The following is a 14,561-nucleotide window of genomic DNA, read 5'->3' on the forward strand; positions in this document are numbered from 1 at the left end:
GGATACTGTTCAGAAGTGAGAATGCAACTGCAACTATAAAATAAAATGGGAATTTTCAACGAATCAAAAAAAATGTTTTCAAATTAAATGTCACTGAAATGCAAGTATGTATTTTTCTTAATTGCAGACTTTATGAATGATTTATGACAACCTTGTAAAACAGGGGGAAATGATGGTTTTCCAAATCATCCCATTGTTATTAATAGATCCTCAATTATTATTGGGTGTCAAAATCCTGAAATTTCAACTCCAAGGAAAAAGATCATCCAGATTGGAATTACCAGATTAGCTATATGCACATCCAACCTCTGTGAGAATAGGATTCACCAGCAGCTTCCAAGGCAATCACCCTTCATCAGCAGGAGAGAAGAAAAACAAAACAAAACAAACAAACAAATGAAAACACCCTAATTCAAATCAATTAAGATTCCCTTTCCCTTGTAGCTCAGCTGGTAAAGAATTGTCTGCAATGCAGGAGATCCCAGTTCGATTCCTGAGTTAGGAAGATCCCCTGGAGAATGGATAGGCTATAAACTCCAGTATTCTTGGGCTTCCCTGGTGGCTCAGAAGGTAAAGAATCCACCTGTAATGCATGAGACATGGCTTTGATCCCTGGGTTTGGAAGATTCCCTGGAGAAGGGAATGGTAACCCACTCTAGAATTCTTGCCTGGAGAACTCAATGGACAGAGGAACCTGGCAGGCTATAGTGCATGGGATCGCAAATAGTCGGACATGACTGAGCCACTTTCACTTCCACAGGAAAAAAAAAAAAAAGCTTCATTGTGGTTTGAGAGGCCCTTGCTTCAAACTGATAATTCAAAGTCTTCTGTCCTTATTGGGTTTATTCCCCTTAATTTCTTGTTTTTGCCTTTTCCCCTGGGAAATCCCATGGACAGAAGAGCTTGATGGGCTACAGGCCATGGGGGTCGCAAAAGTCAGATGTGACTTAGGGACTAAACCACCACCAGTTGACTGACTCTTCTCTCTGAACGGGCAGAGGTAGCTGAAGAAGCGCTGTTCATGATGTCCACTAACAGCCTGACGTTTCAGGTACACTATGCCCCTAACTGCAGAGACCAGAGACCAGGTCAGTCCATTTCCCTGACAGTTGCCTCGTTTAGAGCTGATGCACAGTGGCTTCCAGCCTATCTCCTGACAGAGGTCAACTCTAGGGAAACAGGGCAACCAAGGAAAGAAAGAAATGAAGGAAAGAAAAGGCCTTCACAGTGAGTGAAGGCTTACATTTTACTGTGTCTCTTTTTTGTTTGCTAATCAGGGCATTTTTGCCTCTAGGTGGAATCCAGAAGCTGTTGAAGCTATCAATTCTCCCATTCTCCATATCCCTTCTGGTACAAATTGTCTTTGATTGTGTTTCTCCCAGAGCTTTATTTTACAGCTGGGGCAGAAAGATGCATTTGCTTTACCAGGAGTGTTAAGTTGGCGTTGGGGGGTGGGTTGGGGCAGGGCAGTGGCGTGGAACGAAAGGGCAGTTGGGGAAGAGGAAAGAATAAAGACCAGGAACAGGGGAAGTTTCTGGAAACAGGGCCTTACATTGGGAACTGTTCAAGAGAGAACTGCTAGCCCTGATAACAAAGTGTGACAGCAGAAAAGAATTAGACTTTCCACCTCAGCAGAGAATCCAGAGATTCTCTGGCCTGCCAAGGACAGGATGCCCTTAGAGATGTCACCCTGGACATAGATGTTTGCATTCCAGTAACAGGCACTGTCAACTGGGAGCCCTTCCCAAACGGCAAACTGGATTGTAGGCCTCTGAGGGTCACATAATGGCTATTAGGAGGGCTTAACTGGGCTCCAAAATCACTGCAGATGGTGATTGCAGCCATGAAATTAAAAGATGCTTACTCCTTGGAAGAAAAGCTATGATCAACCTAGAGAGCATATTGAAAAGCAGAGACATTACTTTGCCAACAAAGGCTCGTCTAGTCAGGGCTATGGTTTTTCCAGTGATCATACATGGATGTGAGAGTTGGTCTGTGAAGAAAGCTGAGCGCTGAAGAATTGATGCTTTTGAACTGTGGTGTTGGAGAAGACTCTTGAGAGTCCCTTGGACTGCAAGGAGATCCAACCAGTCCATTCTGAAGGAGATCAGCCCTGGGATTTCTTTGGAGGGAATGATGCTAAAGCTGAAACTCCAGTATTTGGCCACCTCATGCGAAGAGTTGACTCACTGGAAAAGACTCTGATGCTGGGAGGGATTGGGGGCAGGAGGAGAAAGGGATGGCAGAGGATGAGATGGCTGGATGGCATCACCGACTCGATGGACATGAGTTTGGGTGAACTCCGGGAGTTGGTGATGGACAGGGAGGCCTGGGGTGCTGCAATTTATGGGGTCGCAAAGAGTCGGACACGACTGAGTGACTGAACTGAACTGAATATGAGTCAACTCGTTGGTAAGAGTTCTAACTACCATAACCTGGTATTTAAGAGTAAATATGTAAGCACATTTTGCGACCACAGTCTGGTAAAGTCTGAGACATCATGTTATACCTACATTCCCATTCATTTCCTGATTAACCAACCAAAGCATCATTTGACATATTAATATCATTGTGTAATATCAAAAACTTTTTCTGACTTCATTCTGGGCTTCATCTTTAAAATCTTCACAATTTAATTAAAATTTCTGTTTTTGAAGATGGCTGAATTCCAGGATTTTTAAGGCAAGTGATGGTGAAACCAAAATAAAAGCCATGGTAAAAATAAAAGGTCATTTCAGCAAATATCAAACTTAATTTAAGATGCAAGGGTGGACGTGAGGAGGAAAGCCACAGTTATTGTCTAGGTATCAGACCAGAAGCCTTCAGATGCCTGGTAAAGAGTAAAGAAAAAAAATAGCCACAGGCAGTAACTGGCAAAGACAAAAGAGCAGAGGAAACAGGATTTGAGAAGACTCCAGCCAGTCCAATCTAACTCCAGGGTACTGTACCTTATAACCAAGATGATTGTTGAGAACACATTTGATCGAGCACCTCTTGAGGTGGCTTAAAGCCATGGCCCTTTACCTGAGACTTTGTGTCTCCTGACCCTTGTGACTGAGGGCTATATATACCCCTGCCCCGTGTAATGAGGATGTGATTTACTATAATAATATAATTTAAAGGATTGTTGAACCTGGCTCACTGACCCAAAATATCATCCTCACCAAAGAGATGTAACTAGTTAGTTATTATCAGCCGAGATGATGGGTCCCCAAGATAAGCAGCCACTGCTGCTCCCCAAGATAAAACTTAACATTTACTGACTCTAGAGAACAAGCCAAATCACTATCTTAGTTTTGCGGGCATTAAGCTGTGTCCCTGAAGAGCCAATAGCTTCTGATTCCACTTATTACTGGCAGATGCTCTCTGCAGAAACACAACATTCTTTGGCTAAACCCAAATCCATAATGAGACATACAACCAAATATCAGAAGTAAGAGGCGGGTGCCAAACCAAAGACAGAAAAACCAGCTGGAACAACTGGTTTTGTTGTTCTAGTTCTGAAAGGAGGACCTCCTCATCCCGACAGGAGTTCACTGGTTTTTGGTGACCAGAAAGAAACATGCCAGAAGGGGAGGAGTGTATTATACAATGCCTACAGTTGCCTTTGACAGCAATTATATATGTATATATATGCATATATGTATATGTATACATACGTAGATAGAAAGATAGATGGGCTTAACTCCTAAATGATATTTATTTATAGCTTTTTTAAGTAATCTAATGATAGAGTCAAAACTGAACGCACAAACTTTTCATTCTTAAAATATATCAAAACAGATTTGTAGAGGTTGCAAATAAAGTAAAAAAAAAAAAAATTATCTGGGGTCTATTGTAAAAGAAGAATTGCACCAGAGCAATTAAACAGTCAAGTGCATGCTAAGTCACTTCACTCACGTCTGACTCTGTGAGTCCCTATGAACTGAGTATAGCCTACCGGGCTCCTCTGTCTGCAGGATTCTCTAGGCAAGAATACTGGAGTGGGTTGCCATGCCCTCCTCCAGGGGGTCTTCCTGACCCAGGGATGGAACCTGCATCTCTTGTCTCTTCTGCATTGGCAGGAAGGTTCCTTACCACTAACTAGCAGCACTTGGGAAGGCCAAGCAGTCGAGGAAGACTTTAATTCAAGACTGTTGTAATGGGGGAGAGAGACTATTGCAATAGGGAGAGAATGAACACAGCTCAGTGAATAAAATGCAGGAGGACTTTTAAGTGTGGCAGTGAACTAACAGAAAAGTTCTGGAGGACAGCAGTGTAGAGATTGCTCAATGTGATTATGCATTTGTGTTTGCTAATTGATGTTTACTGAAATTAGACTTCTACCCTCTCAAAAAGAATGGGACACAGAGACTCTATTTTTCTTGTGGATCATATTTCAAATACCGGCTCCCATGTTGTTGAGAAAAATATTCTAGAGTTGTAGAAGATTTATACCTCAAAAGGCAAAGAAAGAATTTATAATAGCAAGTTGTCTAAAGTAAACACTCTAAGAAAAGAGAAAGTGAAAGTGAAGTCGCTCAGTTGTGTCCGACTCTTTGCCACCCATGGACTGTAGCCCACCAAGCTCCTCCATCCATGGGATTCTCCAGGCAAGAATACTGGAGTGGGTTGCCATTTCTTTCTCCAAAGAAAAGAGAGGTCAGGGTCTATTGTCAAGAAGAAACTTTCCAAAGTTTAGTCTAGCTGAGAGGAATGTTACAGCCACCCAGGTCACTATTTACAGCCTTGGAAAGAACAAAATGGAAACTATCTGCATCTGGTTCAATAAAGATTCCCCTTTTCTCTGGTTTAGTCCCATAATTCTATTTTGCAGGTTAATTGCTTCAGTGAATGATTATTCTTAAGGCAAACAGCAATCAGACTAAAATCCTCTTTGCAAATGCAAATGCAATTTAAATCCTCCTTGGGGACTTGCTACAAACCAAAAGCACATTCCATTCGATATTTAAACTGAGAGTACTCTCCCACCTAGGTAAATCCTTCAATAAGAGGAGATTCCAAGTTTAATTGTCCACAAAAGGCTTTGGGAAAATCTTTTCTGCAGAGTATTTATACTATATGTAGGAAGCTTTTGACTCAGCTGGCATCTCAACTTAAAACTCTTAATAAATGTTTCACTTCTTTCATGTTTGTATCTGTCACCTATCACTCAATGGGACAGAGAGCAGGAATGAAAGATTTCTGACAACTGTTCTAACAAGACCATAATGAAATTCTCCTGATGAATCCCATTTTAACAGGTCATGGCATCAGATTGACAAGTCCAGGAATTCATTTGATTACTGGAGCCTTACAGGGGAAAATGAGGTCTGAGAAAACCAGCTGATAAAAAAGCACAGCAAAGGTCAAACAAATCAAAAAAATGATCAGCCTAATGAGCCGCAAAATTATTTATTTGCTTGTAAAAAAGAAACTAAACATAGTTCATCATACATAAACCAAAACCTGTCTTAGTTGATGGAACTCAGGCCAAAAGAAGTAGTGTGGGGGTGTTCAGGTGTGCAGCCTTTGGAAGCGATTATTGGATTTTTAACAATTTGAAAACCCTTGAGACATGCTCTGAGCCAAAATAATTAGGAAACCACTGTTGATTGAATGCAATATCTCGCCTGACAGGGGTTCCAGTTTGTTAAGGTGGTTACTAAACAAACAGGAAAGGGAAGCATTGAATCTTATTTCATTTTGTTACAAGGCTTCCATTTGTTCATGCCTAACAGAATGTGCCAAAGCTCACCTTACTACTTTATCTTTCTCCATCAAAATAATCCACTTTTTCCCCCCCTAAAATAAACTAATTTGACAATGGAAATTAAGGACCTGCTTGTTTCTCTGGACTAGCTCTAATTTTACTATTGTAAAATTGCACATTTACATATTGCACATTTCTTGGCCCAATTGTGGATTGGCAGTGAGGCTCTTGTTCGGTGTTTTATTCACAGACCATCGATGTTTTCCACACAGGAAATAACATTCCATGTACCATGATCCTTCCTTCAGTTTAGTTCAGTCGCTCAGTCGTGCCCAACACTTTGTGACCCCATGAACCGCAGCATGCCAGGCCTCCCTGTCCATCATCAACACCCGGAGTCCACCCAAGCCCATGTCCATCGAGTCAGTGATGCCATCCAACCATCTCATCCTACGTTGTCCCCTTCTCCTCCTGACCTAAATCTTTCCCAGCATCAGGGTCTTTTCAAATGAGTCAGCTCTTCACATCAGATAGCCAAAGTATTGGAGTTTCAGCTTCAACATCAGTCCTTCCAATGAACACCCAAGACTGATCTCCTTTAGGATGGACTGATTCGATCTCCTTGCAGTCCAAGGGATGCTCAAGAGTCTTCTCCAACACCACAGTTCAAAAGCATCAATTCTTCGGTGCTCAGCTTTCTTCACAGTCCAACTCTTACATCCATACATGACCACTGGAAAAACCATAGCCTTGACTAGACAGACCTTTGTTGAAAAAGTAATGTCTCTGCTTTTGAATATGCTGTCTAGGTTGGTCATAACTTTCCTTCCAAGGAGTAAGCATCTTTTAATTTCGTGGCTGCAATCACCATCTGCAGTGATTTTGGAGCCCAGAAAAATAAAGTCTGACACTGTTTCCACTGTTTCCCTATCTATTTGCCATGAAGTGATGGGACCAGATGCCACGATCTTAGTTTTCTGAATGTGGAATTTTAAGTCAACTTTTTCACTCTCCTCTTTCACTTTGATCAAGAAGCTCTTTAGTTCTTCACTTCCTTCCTTCCTTAGAACAAAAGAATACATGTACCTACTCTTGTCCACTGATCAAACATGGTACTGATGCAAGATCCAGTTTTCTATTATAGCACCCAGAGAAGAGAGTTGCTTCAGTGTGATAATTAGTCTGTATTTCAGTTTAACACCATTTTTACATCTCTATCTGGCATTGGAAGACAGTGTCTTTTTCTCATATAATTACCAAATGTAATCCTCCAAAAATAGTACAAGATGCATTATAAATGACCAGCACAGTAAGTATTTATACTGTAGGGGCAAGGAGACCTTTGATATTCATCATTAAAACAAAAATAGCCTGGTTTTGATGGGTTTTTTTTTTTAATAATCATAAGCTCTCAGGAAGATGTAAAATGAGTACATAGAGTCCCTTGTACCCTTAACCTAATTTCCCCCAACAGTGACATCTTATTCAACTGTAGTATAGTATCAAAACCAGGAAACTGACATTGGTTAAACATGTTCACTGGACTACTGACTAGAGACTACAGAATTTATTCTGTTTTTATAATATTTTACATTCACGTGTTTATATGTATGTATGTGTTTTGTAGTTCTATAAAATTTTATCCCAAACATATAGATTTCTAAAACCACCACAATCAAGACACAAATCTGCTCTCTGATCGTGTGGCAAGCCTTCAAGATCCCACCGAAGAAAGACAAGAAGCCTAAGAAGTCAACCTGGAAGTTTAATTTGAATCTTACTCATCCAGTAGAAGATGGAATTTTTGATTCTGGAAATTTTGAAGTTTCTGTGGGAGAAGATTAAAGTGAATGGGAGGACTGGAAACCTTGGGAATGTCGTTCACATTGAACTTGTCAAGAATAAAATCATAGTCATTTCTGAGAAACAGTTCTCCAAAAGGTATTTAAAGTACCTTACCAAGAAATATGCCAATACTCAATATGCCAGCAAATTTGGAAAACTCAGCAGTGGCCACAGGACTGGAAAAGGTCAGTTTTCATTCCAATCCCAAAGAAAGGCAATGCCAAGGAATCCTCAAACTACCGCACAATTGCACTCATCTCACACGCTAGTAAAGTAATGCTCAAAATTCTCCAAGCCAGGCTTCAGCAATACGTGAACTGTGAACTTCCAGATGTTCAAGCTGGTTTTAGAAAAGGCAGAGGAACTGGAGATCAAATTGCCAACATCCGCTGGATCATGGAAAAAGCAAGAGAGTTCCAGAGAAACATCTATTTCTGCTTTATTGACTATGCTAAAGCCTTTGCCTATGTGGATCACAACAAACTGGAAAATTCTAAAAGAGATGGGAATACCAGACCACCTGACCTGCCTCTTGAGAAATCTGGATGCAGGTCAGGAAGCAACAGTTAGAACTGGACATGGAACAACACACTGGTTCCAAACAGAAAGAGGACTACATCAAGGCTGTATATTTTCACCCTGCTTATTTAACTTCTATGCAGAGAACATCATGAGAAACGCTGGACTGGAAGAAATACAAGCTGGAATCAAGATTGCCGGGAGAAATATCAATAACCTCAGATATGCAGATGACACCACCTTTATGGCAGAAAGTGAAGAGGAACTAAAAAGCCTCTTGATGAAAGTGAAAGTGGAGAATGAAAAAGTTGGCTTAAAGCTCAACATTCAAAAAACAAAGATCATGGCATCCAGTCCCATCACTTCATGGGAAATAGATGGGGAAACAGTGGAAACAGTGTCAGACTTTATTTTGGGGGGCTCCAAAATCACTGCAGATGATGATTGCAGCCATGAAATTAAAAGACGCTTACTCCTTGGAAGAAAAGTTATGACCAACCTAGATAGCATATTGAAAAGCAGAGACATTACTTTGCCAACAAAGGTCCATCTAGTCAGGGCTATGGTATTTCCAGTGGTCATGTATGGATGTGAGAGTTGGACTGTGAAGAAGGCTGAGCACTGAAGAATTGATGCTTTTGAACTGTGGTGTTGGAGAAGACTCTTGAGAGTCCCTTGGACTACAAGGAGATCCAACCAGTCCATTCTGAAGGAGATCAGCCCTGGGATTTCTTTGGAAGGAATGATGTTAAGACTGAAACTCCAGTATTCGGCCACCTCATGTGAAGAGTTGACTCATTGGAAAAGACTCTGATGCTGGGAGGGATTGGGGGCAGGAGGAGAAAGGGACGACCGAGGATGAGATGGCTGGATGGCATCACCGGGAGTTGGTGATGGACAGGGAGACCTGGCATGCTGCGATTCATGGGGTTGCAAAGAGTCAGACACACCTGAGCGACTGAACTGAATTGAACTGAACTGAACTGAACTGAACAAAGAAACACCTTAAAAAGACCAATCTTTGTGATTGGCTTCCTATGGTTGCATCTGACAAGGAGACTTATGAGCTTCATTACTTCCAGATTAGTCAAGATGAAGATGAATCTGAGTCTGAGGACTAGATGATGCCATCCTTTATAGGGCTTTACTTGCTAATAAAACAAATTGAGCATATCAAAGCAAGAAACTTCTGGAAATGGACCTTTAGCTTATCAGTGAATAAAAAACATTACTCTGTATGTTAAACATTCATCTCTTTTATTTAAGTGTATGCTGTTTATATGGTGCTGGCTTTCCTTTAGTACTTTTTCATATTTTTATTGGAGAATAGTTGATTTACAATGTTGTGTTAGTTTAAGGTATACAGCAAAGTGAATGAGTTATACATATATCCACTTGTTCTTTAGTCATATAGACCATTACAGAGTACTGAGTAGAGTTCCCCACGCTATACAGCAGTTTTTTAGTTTATGTTTTATGTATACTAAGTCACTTCAGTTGTGTCCGACTCTTTGCAAACCCATGGATTGTAGCCCACCAGGCTCCTCTATCCATGGGATTCTCCAGGCAAGAATACTGGAGTGGGATGCCATTTCCTACTCTATCTGTTTTATGTAAGCTGCTGCTACTGCTGCTGCTGCTGTTAAGTTGCTTCAGTCGTGTCAGACTCTGTGCGACCCCACAGACGGCAGCCCACCAGGCTCCCCCCCAACTCCCGTCCCTGGGATTCTCCAGGCAAGAATGCTGGAGTGGGTTGCCATTTCCTTCTCCAATGCATGAAAGTGAAAAGTGAAAGTGAAGTCGCTCAGTCATGTCCAACTCTTAGCGACCCCATGGACTGCAGCCCACCAGGCTCCTCCATCCATGGGATTTTCCAGGCAAGAGTACTGGAGTGGGATGCCATTGCCTTCTCCAGTTTTATGTATACTGATGATGCTAAGTCACTTCAGTCGTGTCTGTCTCTGTGCGACCCCATAGATGGCAGCCCACCTGGCTCCCCCGTCCCTGGGATTCTTCAGGCAAGAATACCGGAGTGGGGTGCCATTTGCTTCTCCAATGCATGAAAGCGCAAAGTAAAAGTGAAGTCGCTCAGTCATATCCAAGTGTGTATACGCCAGTATCAATCTCCCAGTGTATCCTTGTCCCCTGTCTCCCCTGGTAATCGTAAAGTTTTCTACATCCGACTTCTGTTTTGTAAATAACCATTTGTCCCCCTCCCCTTTAAATACTTTGTATAAGCAATATTTAAATAGCTTGTAGCTAGTGGAATTTCTTTCAGGATTTCTGTAATGTACTGATTTTATAGATGTCCTCAAGTTAAAAGTATATAGCAAAAAAAGCACAATTTTAGGTATAACTATATAATAAAATATTTAGATTTTAAAAAAAGATACAAATCTGTTCTACCACTGCCAAAGAACTCCTTCAAGCTACCCGTTTATGTTCACACCACACAAGTACCCCCATCCCTACTATATCCCTGTTCCCTGCCAACCGCTAGGTCTGTTTTATTGTTTAACAAAGGTTATACAAATACAATCATACAGTATATAACCTTTTAAGATCTTTTTCATTAAAAATAATACTCATGAGATCCACCCAGGTTGTTATAATTATCAATAGTTGGTTCCTTCTGCTGCTGAGTAGCATATCATTGTACCTATGTTCCACAGTTTGTTCTATTTAAGCACTGAAGGACAATTGGGTGGTTTCTAGTTTTTGCTGTTACAAAGAAAACGCTGTGAACACTCATCCACGTGTTTTTGTGTGAACATAGGTTTTCATTTCCTTGGGCAAAACGCCCTAAAGAGCATTTTCTGGATCATACAATAAATGCACACTTACTTTACAAGAAAATTATCATATTGTTTTCCAGAGTGGGTGCACCATTTTACATTTCCAATAGCAATATATGAGAGATCCAGTTTCTCCATGTTATTGGTAGCATTTGGTACTAACGCTATTTTTTATTTAGCTATTATAATGGTGTATAAAGATATCTCATTGTGGTCAGATTAGATTTCTGTGCATTCAGTTCAATCGCTCAGTCATGTCTGACTCTTTGCGATCCCAGGAACTGCAGCATACCAGGCCTCCCTGTCCATCACCACCTCCCTGAGTTCACCCAAACCCATATCCATCGAGTCGGTGATGCCATCCAACCATCTCATCCTCTGTCATCCCCTTCTCCTCCTGCCCTCAATCTTTCCCAGAATCAGGGTCTTTTCCAATGAGTCAGCTCTTCACATCAGGTAGCCAAAGTATTGGAGTTTCAGCTTCAACATCAATCCTTCCAATGAATACCCAGGACTGATCTCCTTTAGGATGGTCTGGTTGGATCTCCTTGATGTCCAAGGGACTCTCAAGAGTCTTCTCCAATATCACAGTTCAAAAGCATCAATTCTTCAGCACTCAGCTTTCTTCACAGTCCAGCTCTCACATCCATACATGACCACTGGAAAAACCATAGCCTTGACTAGAGAGACCTTTGTTGACAAAGTAATGTTTTAATATGCTGTCATAACTTGCCTTCCAATGAGTAAGCGTCTTTTAATTTCATGGCTGCAATCACCATCTGCAGTGATTTACATTATGCCCCCATTAATAAATTATAGCCTTCTAATATTTCCCAGCATTCACTAGTATAGATGCACTTCATATCCATAAGGCTTTAGTTTTCTCTCTCCTACCTGACGTTTTCTCCCTTACAGACACATAATTTTACCCAAACATTATCTATAAAACTGCTTTTAATTTTGTCCTTATCTTTAACCACATGTCCAAAATACTGTAAGACTAGTCTGAAGAGTGGATTTGGTTTGCATTTAGGAATGAGGAAGCAAAGTTAAGTGCTTTAAGGCTTCATAAAGCATTCATGATATAGGTCTGATTTTGTAAATGAAGTATTTACAGGCTTGAAGGTAGGAAAAAGCATGCTTGTAGGGGCAGTTTCCTTCAGTCAGGCCAGTAGCTGTGGATTCTGTGGCCTATCAAAAACATGAGGGGCATCATGTTTTGGGAGATAGTTTGGGACTGGGGAATGGAACTGATTTATTTGTCAGGATAAAGGATTAATGAGGATGTGAGATCCAGCTGTGGTAAAATCAAAGCAGAGACAAAGATTTGATTCTCATGGCTCCTGAGTAGCCCAGGAAATCAATCACCTGCTGTGATATCAGAGGGGACTTTTTATCACAGCAGCTCCACAGTGGTCACTTGAGCTCAAACCATATGTCTTCAATGAAAAGGCTTCAGTACCACCTACCCATTTGTTTATACTGTCTTCATAATGCATCACCATGAATCAGAGAAGCTACAGAACAAGTTCTAATGGCAAAAATAATTTAAAATACAGAAGAGCTGACATCTATTTGCATATCATATGTGAAATAATATGATATAATATAAAACAGCTGCTTTATTTAAAAAAAAAAAAAAACAACCTGCTTTGCTGCTCAAAACTCCAGACAAATCCATACAGTAAAAATATTCTTTATAAATCTGCGCTGGATTTCCTCAAAGTTTGATTGTTTAGAAAAGGGGAATAGGGCATGTGAGTTCATCGATAGTTTTAAATCAGAGAAATAATTAACCTTATTATGGTGAAATCCACCACATGTGTGCTAAGTTGCTTCAGTCATGTCCTACTCTGCGCAACCCTATGGACTGTAGCCCAGCAGGTTCTTCTGTCCATGGGATTCTCTAGGCAAGAATACTACAGTGGGTTGCCATGCCCTCCTGCAGGGGATCTTCCAGACCCAGGGATCAAACCCACATCTCTTATGTTTCCTGCATTGGCAGGCAGGTATATAACTTGGCAGGCAGGTATATAACTACCACTTGTGTGTTAGTTGCTCAGTCATGTCCGACTCTCTGCAACCCCATGGATTATAGCCTGCCAGTCTCCTCTGTCCATGGGGTTCTCCAGGTAAGAACACTGCAGTGGATTGCCATTCCCTTCCCCAGAGGATCTTCCTGACCAAGGGATCGAATCCTGGTCTCCTGCATTGCAAGCAGATTCTTTACCCTTTGAGCTACAAGGAAGTCCTTTACCACTAGTGCCACCTGGAAATCCACCACAGCAGAATGAAAAAGATAAAAAGACTTTGTCATGAAAATAACTGTCCCCGGGATTCTCCAGGCAAGTACACTGGAGTGGGTTGCCATTTCCTCTCCAATGCATGAAAGTGAAAAGTGAAAGTGAAGTCGCTCAGTCGTGTCTGACTCTTAGCAACCCCATGGACTGCAGCCTACCAGACTCCTCCATCCATAGGATTTTCCAGGCAAGAGTACTGGAGTGGGGTGCCATTGCCTTCTCCGAATAATGGTATACCATTTCAAATTGGAAACAACTAAAAAAATTTATAGATTAAAAAAATAATAATCATCAAGTGTCTACCCAGAAGAAAAATCTTCAGTCAATAAGCTAATATCAGCTTTTCTAAGAATGGGGCTTAAAATTTGGCAATATAGATTCTATTATACAGTTTGCTATATAACACACAACAACATCTCATTTGAAACTTGATACTCAAAATCAATTCAAACAGAGTTGGAACAATTTTCTTATTTTTAAACTTATGTGTGTATATGTGCATATGTGTGTATATAGTCATTGCTGATTGCATAACCAATCTTAAGTCTCACTTGACACATCACATCTGGTAATTAGGAATTTGATGAAGTCATATCACCCTGTATCAGCACATCATAAGCAAGCAAGGGAAAATTTCAGAAGAACTTCAGGAACATAACAGTTAGAGAAAGAGAAATGTGGGGCAGGGAAGGTGGAAAATGGGGGAAAATGTGTCTTCAAGGAAGATATGTTCTTTCTTCCAAAATTATAAAGTATACCCATCCCAAGATGATAGACTCCAAAAGTGTCATATGTGATGCCATCATAACAGTGACCAATGTTAGTCACCTAGCTGTTGTTAGAATATACCAGACCCACATATATAGTAGTCTTAAAGAGATAGTTAAAAATTAAATTTCCATCTGCCTAATTTACATTTTAATACAAATTCTAAATAGGTACTTTTGGTACATATTCTAAGACATTTGGTTTTAATTACAAAAGGTGACTTGAGAACTAATATTTTTCCCTAAAAGAAAAACTAACATACAAGTTTTCATTCTGGATTTTGTAGCTAAAAGAAAATTTTCTTCAATGGCTTGTTTGAATTCTACTAGTAATGTGTCTATGGCAGCATAACACCATTTTCATCATTTTTCTTCAAGTAGCTGAGTTGACTAGAAGTTTGAGGATAAGGAGGAGATCTGTACAGACATTCAAGACTCAGATATTTCACATTGCTCATTGACAGTGAATTTGAGAGATATACAATATCACTAGTAACCTGCCTTATGTACATTGAATCATATCTCCTGACAGCTCTGAGAACAGAGTACTCAGAATATCTATTTAAGTTTGTTTGAGGTTTTGTGGACTGTGCAGAGGGATTCAATGTGATCATGTGCTCAGACATATTCTAGTGAGAATTTA

General features: G+C 40.5%; 1 pseudogene; it reads left to right on the forward strand.

Moving 5' to 3' along the window:
- On the forward strand, nucleotides 1,059-9,178 carry LOC102180433 (annotated as a pseudogene).

The sequence above is a fragment of the Capra hircus genome, chromosome 21, assembly GCF_001704415.2.
Source record: "Capra hircus breed San Clemente chromosome 21, ASM170441v1, whole genome shotgun sequence".
NCBI classification, from domain to species: domain Eukaryota; kingdom Metazoa; phylum Chordata; class Mammalia; order Artiodactyla; family Bovidae; genus Capra; species Capra hircus.